The sequence below is a fragment of the Engraulis encrasicolus genome, chromosome 13 (genome assembly GCF_034702125.1).
Source record: "Engraulis encrasicolus isolate BLACKSEA-1 chromosome 13, IST_EnEncr_1.0, whole genome shotgun sequence".
NCBI classification, from domain to species: domain Eukaryota; kingdom Metazoa; phylum Chordata; class Actinopteri; order Clupeiformes; family Engraulidae; genus Engraulis; species Engraulis encrasicolus.
Genome location: NC_085869.1, coordinates 23,072,077 through 23,092,076, shown reverse-complemented (window position 1 = coordinate 23,092,076; position 20,000 = coordinate 23,072,077). Strand labels below are relative to the sequence as shown.

General features: G+C 45.0%; 1 protein-coding gene and 1 long non-coding RNA gene across 4 annotated transcripts in view; both read right to left on the bottom strand.

Moving 5' to 3' along the window:
- The window catches only part of hdac4 (histone deacetylase 4), a 285,327-nt gene that overhangs the window by 219,337 nt on the left and 45,990 nt on the right, over nt 1-20,000 (bottom strand). The window lies entirely within an intron of this gene.
- On the bottom strand, nt 5,578-14,940 carry LOC134460874 (uncharacterized). Its single transcript, XR_010037179.1, has 2 exons — nt 9,366-14,940; nt 5,578-8,942 (listed from the first exon to the last, which is right to left on the bottom strand). It is a non-coding gene; the product is annotated as an uncharacterized LOC134460874 (long non-coding RNA).

Below are 20,000 nucleotides of genomic sequence, written 5' to 3'. Positions count from 1 at the left end.
TCGAAGCCTTCCTGCTAGCCCTCACAGTCGGCCTTCTAGGTGAAGATGACAATGACGTGCCATTCTACACGCCCAGTGGGAAACCACACACAAGCACACTCAACACAAACACACAACACACAGCACACACGACAACACACACACACAACACACAAAACACACTCACACAACACACACACACAACACACAAAACACACTCACACAACACACACACACGATACAAAAACACACAAGACATACACACACACTCAACACAAACACACACACTCAACACGACCGCACACTCAAACACACACAACACAACACAACACAACACAACACAACACAACACAACACAACACAACACAACACAACACAACACAACACAACACAACACAACACAACACAACACAACACAACACAACACAACCATCCGACCAGCCCAGCCCAGCCAAGCCCTTCTGGCACCAGGTGCAGCCACCACTGATCTGCTTCAGTGAGGTGATGTCAGAGTCAGAGAAATCAATGTGGCTCCATGTTATCAGTAGGCAGGTACCGTACACCTCTGTGTTTGTGCTGTGCCTGTGAGCATTTCACTCTGTCTCTTTGTTTGTGTGCGTGTCTGTGTGCGTGTCTGTGAATGTGTGTGCGTGTGTGTGCGTGTGTGTGCGTGTGTGTGCGTGTGTGTGCGCGCGCGTGTGTGTGTGTGCGTGTGTGTGAGAGAGAGAGAGTGTGTGTGTGTGTGTGTGACTACGAGTGTGCATACGTGTATAAAGCCTGCTGACTCACAGCTTGCTTATTAAGCATCAACTTTATCCCTATACATACAATTCATGGCACGCAAACACATGCCCTATCTATCTATCTATCTCCCGTCCTTGTTATTTCACAATGGCAGACAGTGGGTATTGTCCCTGCAATTTTCAATCAATTAATCATTACGAGATGATTAGCGCTTAATAACATGGTGCAGAGATCCAATGGCAACTACAGCAAACAGTCTCATGATCCAATCTATATCAGTGTGATTGTGCAACAGGTAGGTGACCTGAGGACAGACACCAACAGGAATAATTTGGCCACAATATTGGCATCTGTGTTTGAACATTAAAAAAAAACCTCCCCAATCTGAAATGAAACATCAACAGCTTTCAATCAAGAGGAGGCATTTTTTTAAGGTCCTGGTTACATATGTAGGCCTCCCTGGAAGATGGGGACTCCTAGCCTGCAGCCATATTGTGGGGGCCCCCTGGCAGGTGGGGGCCCCTAGGCTGTAGCCATATCTAGCCTGTGTCTTAATCCGGCCCTGCTCTTTGTATTGCGCGTCATCCACAGGCTCAACATTGTGTCAATACATCTCACGGACACGTTTGCCAATCTCTCAACATCTCGGAGGAAACGAGAGCGCCATCTGGTCGTTAATTACGCATCCAGTCCACCCCCCCACCCCCCACCTCCGATTAAAAGGCGTCCGGGGCCCTATGTCCATGTCATCACCGTAATTAATGCTGTTGACCAACCCCACGTCACTCAGCCTCCGACTGCTGCTGACACTCCTGTTCCCACACATGGGTTTACCGTTTGCAAACAATCCCTGACTGCGCGACCCTGGCTGCGCACTGTACAACCTCTGATTGTTGGAAACTGCCGTCTGTGAAAAAATGAGCTCACGTGGTTGGCTGCTTAGCATCTTTCCCCTCCTCACAACACCAATGTCTGTGAACAAAAACCTATGTATAGTTACAGTGACAGCAGCAGAGAGGTTCTAAAGTGGCCTGGCTCATGTCCTGCTAGTCTAGAGGTGGGGAAGTTGTCTCGAGGTTAACGTTTCGGCTTACGCCTCAGATGACCCTGATGAAGGCGTAAGTCGAAACGTTGGTCTTATTATATGTAACTGCATGAAGTTCTGTCCAATTGTGGAGTCCACAAGAGTCAAGAGTCCAATTGAGACAAGAGTCCAATTGTCTGTCGTACGCACCTCAAACGGTGTGCGTTTACTGAAACCCGAAAAAAGTTTATGGCCCTTGAGGCCGTCTTATCCAGCCCCCGTTATCATTTTAATATTATGCAGCGTCACATGAAATATGACATCTTGCAAATCTTACAAATTACATTTGTCTTTGTGGAGTTAGAAACTGGAAGTCAAAATTCGCCCTATCCCACAATAGTGAAGAATCTTTTTTTTTTTTTTTAATCTGGAATCGGATCGTTCTTTTTGTCATTTCCAACAACTCCACAAAATTGTCCGCTCATAACTTTTTGAGTTATCCTGCTGACAGACAAAACAAACAGACAAACCAACGCAACCGAAAACGTAACCTCCTTGGCAGAGGAAATAATGTTTCTCACCAGCAGGGACCTCAGCTCAGGAAAATACAAAAATTACAATGATATAGTTGTGCAAAAGGACAAAGACAAAAGACAATGTGACGACAGTGGGGGTAAATGTAGGATGGGAGAGTAACACATGCAATATACAGTCACGCACACGCAGCAGCCCACCCTACCCCACATCACCCCACCCCACCCTCATTCGCCCCATCCCACCCTACATCCCATCCCTGGCATACAACACAAAGGAGGCCAGGGCTGCTCTGTGCCTGTGGGGCCGAGACGTCTGGCGGAGTCTGCACAAAGCCGGCGCACCATTGGCCGAAGCCCACACCACGCTCCTCCCTAAGTGGACGTGGCCCCAGGTGCTGAGGAGAGGGGGGAGGGGGGGTAGTTGTAGGGGGTATTCACGCCCCAGATCTTCTAAGAATAGCACATGTGCCCAGCGAAGCGGCAGCACACAAACAAGCCTCGGCCATGATGGCACACCATGCCACACTGCCTGGGGATGCAGATGCCATACTTAGGGATGGGGGAGGGGAGAACGGGAGGCTAGTGGGGTGGGGTGGGGCATTGGAGGAGGACAGTTCAGGGTGGCTCATTATACCCACAAACAAAGAGGGGAAAAAAAGGGGGCAAGGAGAACGCGTCTCTGGAACAGAACAAACCTGGGGGTCGTTCACTGCCCTATTGCCTACTTTGTTTGTTTGTTTGGGCCACTGGAGGTGTGGGCCATCACCAAACTAGCCCACAAAAAAGACAATCCACTGCTCATAATAATAATAATAATAATAATAATAATAATAATAATAATAATACTTTCGTTTTAAATAGCGCCTTTCAAAACACCCAAAGTCGCTTCACAGAGTATCATGTAGGAAAGTGAGAGTGTGTGCGCGTCAGTGCTTGAGCGTGTGTGTGAATGCATGCAAGTGAAAGTGCTTGTGGAACTAGCAGCCATAAGCCTCCCGGAAGAGATGTGTCTTAAGGTGTTGCTTAAACATACAGTTTGGGAGACATGGAGGGTTCGATTCCCGGGGGTCCTTTGCCAGCCCTTCCCCATCTCTCTCTCCCCGCTTGCTTCCTGTCACCATCTTCACTATACTATCATAAATAAACTGAAGTAAAAAAGACCAAAAAATATCTTCACAAAAAAAAAGAAATGAGCGCAGCCTTGACAGCCAGGGTCACCACTCGCGAGGAAACCCAGGGCAAGCAAGGTGCGAACGTGCAGCTTCACAACACTGACCCACATGATCACACCGCTGCGCAAACACTGCAGTTTTTTTCTCCAACCTACATGCTACTTAAAATTTTCCTCTACACTATAATTTCTCCTCTTCTCTTTGCTGAGGTTTGGTTTTGCCCACATCAACAGAAGCCCATGTGGGTCAAACGTGGAAAAAAAATACAGTACACACAGTGAGTGGGGAGACACAGAGAAAGACCAAACAGGAAAGACACAGATGAGTGATGGATGTAAGTGGGAGAGAGGAAAGGGGGGACACAGAGAGATGGAGAAAGAAAGAAAGCAAGAGAGAGAGAGAGAGAGAGAGAGAGAGAGAGAGAGAGAGAGAGAGAGAGAAAGAGAGAGAGTGTGAGTGAGAGTAAGAGTAAGAGTAAGAGTCAAGGTCAGATTAGACTTCAGCAACTGCGAGCGTGAAAAGTCGCGTGGGAGTGGCCACGAACCAATTTTGTATTCATGCATCTGCGAGCTCTGCGAGGTCCGATGTCTCGTTGCCAGCCACATTTGAAATTGCGCGATTAGGCTACTTTCACTACATTGTAGGCCTAAGCACTGCGGTCATTATTAAGCAATGTTGCTTTCTATCCCGGTTAGCTAGGTATTTTCACACAAATTGCAAAGGCAATGCAGTGGTATCATTATTTGACATACCCAGTCTGTTTTCACGAGCAGAAAATGCAAGCATGTAAAGACAGTTGATTCTGCCGATGTGTGTTTACATTCGGTGGAGGAACGGTAGTAAAACCGCAGGCATTGTGCCACGAGTGTTCAACTGATGCATTGTTTGTTACTTAGCTTAGCTTCGTGTATTTACACACATTTACACACAAGGCATTAATAAAGTTTTTAACAGAATACAGCTCTGCTCTCGCAAACTACTGGCATTGCGCTGCCACAAGAACAGAACAAGGAAGTAGCGAGACGACCAATCATAGTGCCTTTTTGTCTGCGTACTCCGCGTCCGTCCGACGGATAGTTAGAATTTTTTCGAGGCGCTAGACGACGGGCGCAGAGCCTCTGAGAGGGGGGCGTGGACTCGCATAGACAGAAAACGGACGGACGCAGATTCTATGCGAGCGAAGCATAAATCTAGCTTAAGAGTAAGAGTAAGAGTAAGAGTAAGAGTAAGAGTGAGAAGTGAGAGTAAAGAAAGACAGAGACCGAGAAAGAGAAAGACAGAGAGGGGGATGGAGACTCCCTGGCTCTCCTCCTCTCCGCTGGGGATCCCCTGCTCATGTCCTGCTAATGAAACGCATACAGGAAAGACTTCAAAGACATTCCTCACATTCAGCAACAGAAAACCTTGTGCAAATCCCTCTGGATTCCGAGAGCTTTCTTTAGAAAGCTGCCCCCCTTCTCTCCCCGACACACCACCTTCAACTCCGGGTGGAGTGTCGGCCCTAAAATTAACTCATTAAAAGATGCTCCCCTACTTCCCGATATAGCTTTGCTTTCACATGTATCCTGTGCCTTCGACACAGACAGTAGTAGGAAGAGGAGGAGGGGAAGAAGGAGGAGGAGGAAGAGGAGGAGGAGTGGGTCCTGAGAGGATTGCACAAGGCTTTCCATCTCTCACCGTGGCACAGATCCGCTTCGCCAGCCTGCCCTGCTGTTCCCGAGCAAACTTTCAAGAGTTCCGTTTCACTTTTTAATTTACTTTGCCGTTGTTGGAAAGGTACAAACAGTTTAAAAAGTTGTTGTGCAAGTGGTTGCTTGCAGCTCTCAAGTGCGGTGGATTCGAGTGCAACGCACAGAAGAAAATAATCACTCCCATCTCGGTGTGATTGTTATCCGAAGCTGTGCATAGTTCACTGTGACTCGAGGCTTAAGTGCCGTCTTGCTGTGGCCTCTTCAGCACGACAAAGTCTCCAAATGTGCAAGACTGACATCATTCTTACAGGCTGAACGGCAGAGCACCATCAGAGAGCATCCAAAACAGAAGCTTAAGTGCAGAGGGCCTGACGAAGACCGTGGGGGAGGAATGATAGGCATGCTTGTTCACTTTTAAAAAAATAATAAAAAAAGGCGAACACAGGAGATGCAATAAGAAGTCACGCTCTTGCTTCTTGCTTCTGGAGGGGGAAAAAAAGCTAGGCTGCTGGAGTTGGGGAAGTTGCTGGAGTGCTTCACTGTGAAAATCTGCAAAAAATGTACTGCCATTAGACCTGGACGCAAAAAACGCACACCAAAACCACCTCCACACGGGGGTAAAGTGAGCCTGCTGGCCCTTTACTTCGCAGAAAAAACAAAAGAGACGTATTTGGAAGGGCATCTGAGCTGAACTGCTCCACAATAAGCCAGCACATTCCGACTAATTAGCCAAGAATTTCTTACTTGTGGGTCCTCTCTGACGTCAATACTGTACCTTCCCAGATTTTCTTTTTTCCTCCCTCTCAGTCTTTTGCGTAACAACTTTTTTTTCTCTCTCTCCCTCTCTCTCCCCTTCCTTCTCTCTTGGCAGGCAACTCTAGGTCATGGTATTACAGAGGGTGGGACCCCCTTTTCAACAGACAGAAAGAATGAGGGTGACATGGGAGAGGAAAAACCACAGCAGGAGGAATAGGGGGGTGCAGGCGCAGGGACGTTACGGTTGGAGATTTAGATATTCCATCTCAGTGAGACTTGTACCAAAGGTTGTCCTCTATCCTTCTCCCTAAGTTTCAGCCATCTCTACAGGCTAAGGGAGTGGCGATGTTCACAGCACAACGTCTCCCCATTGCATGTCCAGACACATACGGAAAACAATGCGGATGATCCACGCATTCTGCGTCCAAGTTGTATTTGTGAAGCGGTGTTAATTTCCATTGCTATTCCCTCCCGCTCCCTTTTACACCATCAGACCTCATAAACAAACCAGTAATGATTTGTGTGGGTGGATTAATGCATTACACTCTCCTTCTAATATGCTTGGAGAACGGTTTTTTTGCATGCATGGTACATAATTTGTGACCAGTGGGATTCAGGGGCAACCACATTAGTCAATGACAATCTCCGCCTACCTAAACATAGCATTTAAAAAGGGATCCTGCTCCAATCTTCTAACATAAGTTAGGAAAAGTCAGCTTCGCCACAGTGCTGATGCTGACAGATATAAGCTTTGTGATCGTCCTTGCTAAAGCTGTTGTGTAAAGTCCTTTGCAAAGTTGAGTCCCAGAGTTTCAGATCATGAATTTCTTGAACTTTTTGAGCCAAACTGACCTATCATGACATATAATTTTGCCTGCTGATAATCTGCGCCAAAGTTTCCCCAACCTTCCTTGTCTTCATACCCCCTATGCCTTTTTGTCACCCCAATTCCCTCATGCGCTAAGCCTCTTCCTCTACACTAGTGTTTCTCAACGGGGCCCTACAGCCCCTCAGGGTGCGTTAAGGAGCCCTTGTGGGCATTGAGAAGGATACAGCTGAGTGGGGGCAGGTCTTAGTTCCCATTAGGGGGCATTAGTCTAATTATTTTTCAATACTAAAGGGGGCGTTGGCAGGCTTATGATGAGGTCAAGGGGGCGTTGTGAGGCTTGTGATAAGGCCATGGGGGCGTTTCTTCAAAAAAGGTTGAGAACCACTGCTCTATACCAATGTGACCGTGGTTCCATACTTGTGTCATCACATTATTCCACCTACCATTGCAGTCTGCTTTGGTACCCCTCGTGCTACACATACCCCAGGTTGAGAGACATTGATTTGGGCTTTCCAAATAAAACTGCTGTAATAGATCAGTGTAATAAATCTCAAACTACCATCCATGTAATGATGCCATGTAGAGGCTGTATTAGGTATGCACTTCAAGTAAGCACTTTATGCATGTGTATGATGGCACTTAAAGGGACACTGTGCAGGAAATGGTCAAACAAGGTACTGCAACTATGCTGCTCATTGAAACTGGGCTGCCTATTGCCCAATTTGATCTTTTCATGAAAGTTTATTAAGTAAACAAATATATTCTAGTATGGTCCAAGTAGAGTCATTTTTGCAACTAAAAATGGCTATTTTTGGAAATTCAAAATGGCGGACCATGGAGAAGATCCACCTTTTCATGTATGAAAAGTGCAATTTTTCCAGTCATAATGAATACTTATAATTTGATGGTGGTGATAAGTATTCATGTAAAAGGTACCATTAGTGAATGGGCAGCATGAATTCTGGAAATAAACAACTAAAAATCTCACACGGTGTCCCTTTAATATCTGTATGTTTCCGGATTTTTTGCCGTTGTGTTGAGTGTTTTGAGGCAGCTATGGCATGTATGTCCAAAACAAATTTACCTCTGGACGAATAAAGGAAAATGTTGAATCTTGAAACAGCATTTGTGAGTAATGTGGTTCAGCAACATGGCACAAAGCACCTGCCCAGAGCATCGCCACCTTTAGCCCTTACTCACCTTTCACCAGACAACAATGGCCCATTCATTCCACAGGTGCAATTGCCCAGAATAGTGGAATTGAAATTGAGAAGGGGAGATTTTCTTGTCCCTTTAACAAATGCTTTATAAAAAAGATTGCATCATGTTTTGAAAAGATCGTTCACATCGGCCTTGTTTAACAGGTTGTCTTGCACTTCGACGAAGCAGGCTAAATAAGTTACTGCTCCCTCCCCCATGACCTGGAGCATTTTATGTGACCATGAAAACAGTTTACCGATGAGGTCATTCACCAAACAAATCGGCCAACAATTGCAGGGAGGGGCTGTGACAAAAGGCACGACTAAAACAACAACAGACACAAACAACTCTTCGCTTGTTTGCATTTGTCCTATTCATGCTCGCTGAAAGACTAGCAGGAGAGGCTGCGAGGCCAAGACTGCTTGATGGACCAAAGGGCTTAGTTTTGCCATCTGATGTTAATCGTCTTTCCAGCATCTGAGATTGATGCCACCAAAGGGAGATTACACAGAACTAGTCTCTATGGCTGCATTCCAACATGCAGACTTGCGTCCTCCACTTGTGCATGTGGCCTTGTACTAGGAAGTAATACGTTGTGATGGCATCACTGATAACAGCATAGTATTTCAATATCTCGCAAAAGCTCTTTAAAACTTAATTGTTTTCTCCACGGAGGCAGGGCCAGGAGGCGGGGCGAGGCCACAAGTGGAGGACGGTAGTGTGCATATTGCAATGCACCCCATGACAGCTCCTGACACGAGACAATTCATCAAGGGGTTTGCATGGTTGCATCATCTCCGTAGTCGGGGCCGCTGACAGCTTTGACTGGGTCCAGGACAGAGTCACCTGAAAGGGCCCCCCACCCAATACATGGACCCAATTATGGGCAGAGTCACCTGAAAGAGTCACCGAATACATGGACCCAATTATGGGCCCCCCGGGACAGCCCCCAGGACAGCCAACCCCTTTGTTCCCCCTTTGTCGGCTTCCCTGTTCGCAGTATCCCATTCCCTCACACCTGGAACACAATTCCCACTCAAATTAAAGCACTGCCAACAGTACACTCATTCAGCAAACAGTTAAAACAGTGGTTATTAGATTATCAATGCTGTCAACATAATTTCCCATAGTTAGGCTACTACTGGCAGCTGCTCTTCTAACTTATTTGGGTATTTTATCTTGTAACTGCATTTTGTATTATTTATTTTTTAAACTGTTTGACATATCTTTGGCTATAATTTTACAACTGTGTACTATAACTGTGTATTTTTAGTTTTGTTTTAACCTTGTTTTTTTTTAAGGAACATCAAACCTGTCAAGGGACAAAAGATGGAAATTAGCCTCATGGCTATAATCTTGTGTATTTAGCATTTTTTTTAAATGCTGGTAATATATGCTGTCCCTTTTTAAATAAATAAACCTGAAACCTGAAACCTCCTGTGGCACTGCATAATGAACTAGTGGACTGACCCTACCCCCTACCTACCTACCTGCAGTGAAGGGGGGGGGGGGGAGCCACTCAATCTGAATTTATCCAGGGCAGTCATTTCCAGCAGCAGGAAGGATGAACCTGACTCAGTCATCATAACGATAACATGTTTGCCTTGTTTAACAGTTCCCACGCTTCCTTTCCCTGCTCGATGGGAAGCCTTCTGATGAAGGTGAAAAGGGTCCAGTGGATGGGCAAACAGAAGCAATTCAGGATGGAAAGGTAAGCACCCCCCCTCCCCCATCACCCCATTCCCCCATTCCCCATTTCAGCACTTCCTGTTGCAGGCCATGCCCTCGCTTGCAGCCATGGTAACCTACCCTGGGGGGGGGTCGGGGGGTTCGAGGGTGTGCGACACGATTTGTGACTTTCACTTCCTGTCATACAAGCAATTCTCCCGTTCCTCTGACGACCTGATTGCACTAAAACAACAAGGCTGCAATAACGCTTTTTTTTTCCCACCGTGCAGTTTCATTTCATTTTTTGAGCGGCACCACCAACAGGGAAGTGCAGGATGGCAGAGAGGCACAAGACACCCCCCCCCCCTTCACTGGTAGGAAATGGAGGTAGAGGATTTAGGAAGCGCAAACTCATCTCTGCAATCACCGGCGCCATCTATGTGGAAGAGAACCTCCAATGCCACAGCAGCACATATCCGATACCACAGTGATTCCCAACCTATGGGCCGGGGCCCACTGGTGGGCCCTGAAGGTATTCCAAGTGGGCCTTGAAATCATTTTCCAAAAATAATAATCATATTTTGGTGTGTGTTGTTTTGAGTTTTATTCTTAATTGGGTCAGAGGTGGGCCCCGAACATTTTTCACAATTTCAAGTGGGCCAGTTGAAAAAGGTTGGGAACCCCTGCGCTACCAGATAAGTTGAAGCTCACCCTAGTAGTCTGCTCTACTGTTGGGCTATATTTGATTAATCCTGCCCTGGCCTCTTCATCCTATATCTCAGAGAGAAAGGGTTCCTGTGGGAAAGGTCTGTGGTGTCTTACTGCGTTCTGATTCATCGCCAGCCCAGACAAGAGGAGCGAGCTAGGTCTTAATTACCACAGACCCTTTAAGTCTGTGGAGACCAGAGAGCACACTCGCTCCATTTGACAGAATCAAGAGCACAGCAGGCAGGCCGACTCAAAACGTGTGCTAAATTAAGACTCGCGACTGGAACAAACAATGACAATTAGAGAATTAATCTTCAGTGTATGCTGGAAGAAAAGGGCGTACCAAAATTCAAAAAGCATGACTCATCGTTATGAGTCACTCCCTGTGCAAGGTCTTGACTCTACCTGACTGAGCCGTGTCTTGACAGCATATTTAGAGCAGCCAGACATTAACCCATTATATATTTTAACGGATGGATGCACGCACGCACGCACGCACCAACGCACACACACTTTGTGTATAAGGCAATAAAGTGCTGATCTTCATCTTCACATGGACAATCTCTCGACTCCCAATCCCTACAGTAACAAGAAGGGAAATGCAATAATAATAATAGCACTGTCACAAGGGGTTATATGACGAGGGACATACCTATTACTTTCTATTGCAGACATGTTTTAATTATATGTGAGCTCCCCGAAATGGAAGCTCTTCTTGCTGGTAACAGAACTCAAACCAGCAATTAGGCAGCCAGCTCTTGACAGGTACTGGCGTTATGATTCCACAGGGTTACTGGGTATGGTAGACCTCCCGCATGTAATTATGGGATCAAGAGGGTCTTATTTTAAAACTGGAGAGTGTCTTCTTCTCCCCCTTCTTGCCCTATGCATTGCAGTGTAACTTTATATCAAGTAGAGATGCACCGGATCCTGATTTTTAGGATCCTGCCGGATACCGGATCCACTGCTTAAGATCCTGCTGGATCCGGAACCGGATACCGGATCCTACGAAAGGGTTGAAACACATAGCAACTCGCACACGTGGGCCCTTTTTATTATGTTGGCGCAAACTATTTGTAAGACTCATTGGCTTACTGCCACACTGCCTTCAACGGCGTAAAGAGTAGAGATGCCCCAGATCCTGATTTTTAGGTAACTGCCGGATACCAAATCCACTGCTGAAAACCCTATTATCCTGCCGGATCCGGAACCGGATCCTGGATCCTGTACATTTCTAATATCAAGTTTGAATGTTGCATGTGATGTGGGGAAGCTTCTGTAGCTTTTTTTTCTTTTATTGCTGAACCATTTACAGGATGGTGAAACGCTCGATTTGAAGTGGGTGTACCTATGTGAATGTCGATGTAAATGCATTGATGTTGGAAAGAGAAGGAAGGCGGAGGGGATTGACACACTGTTCTGGCAATTACACTGCCTGCCCATGAAGTGCAAACCACACCATTCTCTACATGAAAAAAAAACCTTGGTAGCGGTAATTACGAACAAATTCAGCAGGGAAACAATGAGCCAAGTTGAGAGGCTTCAATTGAAGGTCAATACTCATCAGCGGGGCCTGAAAAGCAGTGCTGTGAATGGCCGCATACACTCAAACACCATACACACACGCACACACACACACACGCGCAATCATATATGGCGTACTGACGCAAACGGATGGATGGCCCCCGTCAGCAGCATCCATCTACTGGCTTTGAGAACCGGTTACAAGTGGGTGCTTTGTCCTCTGACCACAACTCCAAAATCGCCCCCATTCAAAGCTTAGTTACGACTTTTTCTCCATGCTCTTTTTTGTTGTTGGTGCGTTTCCACAGAAGGGCGGTGTGGTGTGAGCCCAGAGATCATCAGCTCCATCCAAAAGCCGTCAAAGACTTCACCGTGCACACAAATGCCCGAGCGGCCCGAGTGACAGAGCTTATCCCGCTGGCACGAATCCCCCCACCAATTTCCACCCTCTAATTACAATTAAAATCAGCACGCTTCCTTGCGTGCTCCAACATCACACTCACCGATAGAAAAGGCTTGTTTGTTTACTACAGCCCATACAAAACAAGCAACAACAAAAAAACTCTCAACCCCGGGGGAAATGAAGAGTCTCTTTATCTCCCTTTTTGATTTTCATAGCGAGCGAGAAATAAAAGGGGTGCCAGAGCAAAACAGAGTTGAGGGATGGAGGGGTGGATGGGTGGGGTGGGATGGGTGAGGGGATAGGGCAGGGAGACAGCAGAGCCTCCAGAAGCCCCATGTCTAAAAGGAGCAGAGGCATTCGTTCTGGTGGTCACATGCTCCAACCATTTAGCCCCATTGAACCCTGAGGCCAAGCTGAGTGAGGCCCAGAGTGATGTAGAGAAGGGGACGTCATGGATGGCAGCCTGACTATCATCAACAATCAAATCTCTTCGAGACTTGGTCTGACCAAGAGCATAACAATTTCCCAAACGGCATGGTTGACCCGCCTCCCTTGGTTTGCTTACGGTTGTTGGCTTCCCGACAAAGTGAAAGGAGTTCCCATATTTTCGGGAACTCAGAAAGTACTTGCATTGCTCTTGACCTGACTAGTTGCAACGTCGAAGGTGTTGCGTCACTAGGGAGCGCGGCCTGGCTACATGGATGGCATCACTCCTTTAGGTACTCCAGTCAACACACGTCCACTTCTTTCCATCTTGTCTTATTTTGTCTCACTAAATGGCCTCTTAGGCTGAGGTGACTGATATTACCTTACTGTTCTGCCAATAGAATAGACCTGCCTTTATCAAAGAGATGGAGGGAGTCTATAAAGGAAGCAGTGGTGCTGCTGACTGACTCGGCCGTAACGTTTCTTCAGCAGCAAGACAAGGGAAACCTTTAGACTGGCTTGGAATAGCAACGGCACTCTGAACGAAATTCATGACTAATAAATGCAATGCAATGAGGGGAAAAGCCAGCAAAAAAAAAAATGTTGGTGGGAAAAGTGTAAGGACATGAGGGTGGGGGGATCCATAAAACGCTAGACAGCATCTCCAAACACTTAGGAAGGAACCTCTGTGGTTTCTTCAGAAAATAGGCCATTACTACGGAACTGAGGCCTGTAATTAAGGCGCCTTAAACTGCAACAAATCAGTGTCTGGGCAAAGGCTGGCTGGAGAGTGGGGAGGGGAAAAAGTAGACGAGGCAGATGTAGTTATAAAAACTCAGCGCAATGTCAACATTGCACACAAGATATCCCGGCCCCTCTCTTCCGAGCATTTCTGACCACACCCTTGTTCAAATGACGCATCTGCCATTACTCCCAAATATTTACAAGAGGAACCTCCCTCATTGAAAGAGGACCTTCACTCCCTAAGCAGGGCAAGGCACAGTCCATCATTTTAAAACATGCAACTCTGCCAGCTTATGTCAAACAAGCACAATGTTCAGGGCAACAATAACCCAAAGAAAAACATTTTAGAGTCTGAGGTGATACAGTAACAAGATACAATTGAGTCAGTTCTAAATTACCTTTATGATTGTTGAAGCATTATTTTATTTTATAATATATTGAGACACAAGTGAACCCATAATCATGGAAAAGCGGAGAACAGTCAAAAGCCTGCATGGGCCACAGATACAACTTTTATTTGCTTCATTTTCCTTCCAAATCTGTTTAGTTGTAATGCATGTGCACAAGTCTGACAATCGTAGGAATACAAATATGATGGAACATTGAAAACAGAACATTCTACAAGCACTTTCCATCCTCGCCTCTACTGTCTTCATAGATAAGGCAGTAATAACAGAACTTAGTGCAGCTTGCAGCTTGGGACCGCATCCCCTTTCTGCCACGACTCATGAGGTTCACAAATGCAATTCAGGGTGACTAATGACACCAGCAGATCAATGGGGGAAGGCCACACAATCAGGTCCTTTGTGTCCGGGAATGACCGCCGGTGACCTATGCATGCCTATAAATAACTAATCTCTGGCCATTTGGGTGCATCTTGATCACCCTCAGTGTAAACTTCCAAACACTGGGAGCATTAACGCCACTTCTTTCCCCCTTTCTGCGCACAAATGCAAGCATCACAACACGCACACAATGGTTCAGTTTCAGGGGTCATGGGCCAACGACAAAGACAATCAAACCGCAGTGTGTTTGGGAAGTGAACCGTACACGAGGGTATCTCCAGTCGCCCTTGTTAACAAGGCAAAGGCTGTGTGGCTGCTATAATGGTTCACACTGTTGACTGTAAACAATGTCTGTGAAAGTGGTGCATACATCAGTGACATTTAACTACATCTTCCAGCCCCCACCGTTTTCTGACAGAAAGGGCTCACAGGCCCGAAATAATCCGCTGTGGCCCTCGAAAGCGTCCTCCTTAACTAGACAGCAGAGCAATTGGCAGAAAACGTCCGTCACGTTTACGGGGACGTGCCAGCCGTAGAACAAAAGCTGATCGAGGCAGATTTCAAACAAAGAAAAATATGGCATTCAGATTTATTTTTAAGTGTTTGACAGTCCACACAAATGTAAACAAAGGGGTCACACAAAACAAGAGTTGGCACAGCACAGCAGACTTGCTGGATGTTGGCACATTACACACAGAGATGCCGTCAATGATGATTGCAAGACATTTCACATGCTGGAGAACGCAAAGGAATACTGGGGTCAAAGACGAAACAGGGTTTTCAGGACTCCAAAAAATAAAACTGTTCCCTGACACCGTTCTTCAACTTTTTTGGGTACATTGGAGTGTAGAGTGATTAAGTTTATTATTTTCTGCTCAGAAAATAGTAAGGAACATGCATTTTACCCCATTTTCACCCATAAAATGTCATTCAGTGTAATACGGTGTTAAACAGTTGATAATGCAGAAAACATATAGATGACGTTAAAAAACTGAAATAAGCTACATACCATAGTAAAGGCCTATATTTAAGGTCTTCATCAAACCTAAAATTTCTAGTAAAAGGCATTTGCAAATAGTTTTTGCAGTGTTTGTAGTCTTTCACCGAGTGCATTTCACCCATTTGGCTTTAAGAAGTTTTTCCACTGAAGAGAAAATCAGTTTAAAATGCACAATTATTCATTTGTTGTATGCCCCCGCATTTGTTGTGCTAAACAAATAAGTTTCGTAAGAATTTGACTTTATTTTCACATAAAAATGTGCATTTCACTGAATGACCACAACTATTACACTGAATGATGCCTTGGCAAAAAAAGCCTATATAAGCAGCTACTTTTCATTGCCATCATACTACAGTACTCAACGTCCTGAATGAGTGACAACAGAAATAGATGTTGTCAAATAATTGCTATTTTACTTAATATTGGGGCATTAAAATGTGTTTTGAAGAACTTCCAAGATCACAAGCTTAGAGGTAGGCTACTACTTAGGCCTAAAACAATAAAAAAGAAAATGTTGTCTGTTAACCTGCATATTTCGGGGATTGTGACTTAGGGTGTTCTGATAATTCATGTACAACTTCCAAAATCCCAGAATCTACCCAGTAATATGGATGCTACATGGCAATAACAAGGTTATAATGGAAATAACAATAAAAGTCATAATTTCAAGTAGTATCATCATATAATTGTATCTTAGAGTAATATTGCAACTTATATTGCCGTTTTGATTCTTAATATACAGCCATGAACTGATTACACTGAATGAAATGGCCCTTACACTGCATGTCACTGAATGACATCTCTTACACTGAAGGACGACCAAATACTTTTCACCTTATTTTCACCTTTTTACAAGCACACAGTTAGTCACCTACATGAGAAAATGACTTTGACCCACAATGTTTACTATGTCTATTTAGAAAATATGCTTGTTTGGATGAATATCTGAGTATAAAAGTGTTTTTTGACATTTCACTGAATGACATCTGTTTTTGTGGACGCTGTTACCACGAGATAAAAATACAGATTTTTTGACTATTAAAGAACAAGATTCTCCCTTTGCATCATCACTTAAGGGGTCCCTAGGGTTCCTTTTGATGATGTCACATATTGTGTGTGACTATCACTTTTTATTATGATTTAAAAGCACCATGTTGATCTTATTACACTGAATGATATCCAAGGAATTGAAAATCCGGACAAAAGTCCCCAGATGATTTGAATATCAAAACAAAATGGTAATGAAACGTGCTTTTGATACAATAACAAGAACACTTCTAGAATTATGCCCAGAGAGTGAAAAAAGAATTTTGTTCGTCATTTTGCATAGTTATTCAAGGATGTATTAATGATTTTTAAGTTCGGACCATTACACTGAATGACGTTTTTGCACTTTATGAGATTATTTAACACATACATTAACATTTATTTTTCTTTAAATGTTACTGAAATGAGACACCAGGCTATGCTGTTTATCAGCATAACATTCAAAATTCATTAATTGACTTTTTTGATAGTTAAATGAGTGCGGAACAAAAAAAATGCACGTCTCGTCTTTGACCCACTGACTGTGCCACTGGCCTTTTCTATAGCAGTCTGAAAAGAAAAGAAAAGTCTGCAACACTGTTAAATGCTCCCAAAGATTTAATGGCACAATTGACTTTATTTTCTATAGCAGTGCCTGCATTTTTAAATCCATCAAGTTCAGGGGTGAGTTTCTCAAAAGGGAAGTTGTTAGCCTGTTAGCAACTTCGGTAGTTGCCAATGGGAAAATGCATTGAAAACACCAAAGTAGCTAATGTAGTTAGCAACTTTGGCTTTGAGAAACGCACCCCAGCATTGTGCTGGCATGAGGAAACACGATTAATTAACCAGCTGTGTCTTGTTTCACCCACTGCTGTGGCTAGTGGCTTCTCTGTTTGGAATGCCTGAGCTTATGGAAGAGGGCGGTGCTGCTGGTGCACATGACAAAAAAAAAAAAAAACGAGGGAGGTGATACTGGAGTGGCCATCTGTGCAATGTCAAACTCGCACAGAAACACCCGAAAGCAGCACCCCAAACCCACTGCACCAAAAACCCTCTCTTCTACACAAATTCTGAAGTTCTCCTACAGTAGTAAGAGCCATTCTTCAGCACATATTCTGAAGTTCTGCTGATGTGATCCGAGACAAAAAAACAAAAAACAAACAAACAGTGCCAGCAGCAGTCATTGTCAACTGAGAAAATGTTGCCGTTTTAACATCTGTGATCAATACATGTATGACAGACATGAAGAAAACAACAACAGAGGAGCTGGTGCAAAACTAGTGAGACAGGCAAGCCCCCACAGACGTTACTTTACAAACCTCATTGAAATTTATGGAACCAATCAACCAATAGCTGCTTTAGGGCAAACCTGTCCTCTAATAGAAGTCAAATGTGAAAAATACACAACACACACATTTTTAAACACACACACGCTTTTAAACAGACATGCTTTTACACACGCGCGAGCGCGCGCACGCACACACACACACACACACAGCGCACACGCGCACGCGCACGCACACACAGACAAATAGGCTACATGTCGACAGCTTTCTTTCTACCTGCTAGATAGAAGAAACAGCAAAGAGGAAAAACATGTTTCCAACAACCACATCTATTTATAGCACTATGTCAGGTAGCTGCTGTGAACAACGCAGACATATAGGACTAACCACAGTAGTCGGTGCAGGACATATAGGACTAACCACAGTAGGCGGTGCAGGACATATAGGACTAACCACAGTAAGCGGTGCAGGACATATAGGACTAACCACAGTAGGCGGTGCAGGACATATAGGACTAACCACAATAGGCGGTGCAGGACATGCTGTTACAGTTTCTGGACCAGATAGGTTTTCCACAAGATAGAGATTGTATTGGTTTACAATAGACTCAGCATCACATCCCCAGTGTACTCAGTATTGTGTCCATTTCAACTAGAAGTCCACCATGAGAGGATAAATGTAAATATCAGCAACACTGCCTGAGAAAGACCCTTGGTGTTGAGACGTTGCAGTCGAATAAATATTACAGGAATCCAAGCAGTGTGGTGTGGATATGTTTTCCTTTATTCAAGCTTCTTTCTTTCACATGGCATTACCTCATCATAACATGCCTAACATTACCTCATCTCTCTCCACAATTTTTCCCTGAATGAAAAGGGATTGCGCATCTCTGACGTCCACAAAGCTTACTTGCCTTTTGATGACGCCTGACGAAGATTAATGTGTAGTATAATCCTGGCTCATGGCGGTCACTAGGTTAGACTGCTAAAAGCCACATTTATCTTGTGGATTTGCTCTTTCTGTCCTGCAAGCAAAACTATTACAGATGCTGCAAGCAAGAAACCAAATCAAATTACCTAACCTGCACCACAAACGACTAACATCGGGACGTCCATTTATCTAAGGTCTTTTTGGCTCCGCCAGTTCGCAAAAAGTCTGGAGATCAACTACAATCGTTCTTCCTATGTACAATAGCAGCCGCCAGTAGACCTGGAGGTAATCTGCTACTGTGTGCAATGATTGAAGAGCAACAGAGGTGTACAGGGAGCCAATGAGGCTCTTGCTTGGCGGCACATGATGACATGATGACCCTGAAGCGACCTCATCAGCGGCCACTTGACAGGGGCGCAGCCGGCCCACCTGCGTCAGCAGCGCTGATTAAGGTTTCTAAGGTTGACTGCCAGAAACCTCCCCACCCGCCCCCCCAGCCCTCTCCCCCCTGGCTCATCACATCTGAGAAGCAGCAGCGACATCTCCCTCCACCCTCCCAGTCTACTCAATTATCTCTGGACCATCCTCTCTTGAGACACACCAAAGCAATTGATCCCTTCTATAAATGACACAAAAATCTTTATTCGTCGCTGCACTGGTGACCGGTGACGTACATTTGTCAGCTTCAGCATCATGACGCAAATCTAAATAAGTGTAGTACAATAACATGGTCCAAACAGTGGAGCAAAACTACAGTTTTGCATCATACGAGGTAATATCGTGTAGCCCGACAAGCCAGACTAAATGTGAGATTAAGTGTGAATATTTAGTCTGGCCCTGATGAATGAGACATCGGAAGATTGTTGATGGGAACAACCCCTTGTTTTTCAAACTGTGTCTGTGCCTATTAGCCAACGATTTGTCGTCACTCCCTGAAAACCCTGTCTGATTTGCATTCAAAGATTCAAAACAAATCAAAACAAATGTCCTGCGTTGTGATTGGCCAGCCAGATTCAGGGCATTGGGGCATTGTCCGAGGCTAGACCCACTCGAGTCGCAGGCGAAAAATATTTTTTTGTCCGCTGGCGGGTGGGGCTAGTTTACTAGGCTAAATATCATGCATTAAAAATGCCACACTACAAATGGCTGTCAAGGGAGGAGCCTACGACCTTTCATGGCACTAAGACATGTCTCATCTACTTTACTCCTCACCCCCACCCCACCCCACCCCACCCAAAGCTCTCACACACTTCTTGAGCAGGATCAGAGGGCTTACGGGATTGAGTCTCATTAAACACGGTCACACTCTGACATTTGCTCTTGCCATTCACTGCTCATCTTCCTAGTGATCACTTCAACAAGACTTAACTTCAGTGACGCTCTCTGAAAGCTCATAAACCAACAACTTATTTCTCCTCCTCCATTAGACTCATCTCCTCTCCCTCATCCTCCTCTCTCCTTTCCTCTCTTGTTCTCCACCAAGCTGTTGCTCTGTAGTCCAACTGTGTGGTTGAATGGCGCAGGTGATCACTTCAACAAGTTTTAACTTCAGTGGCGCTCTCTGAGAGC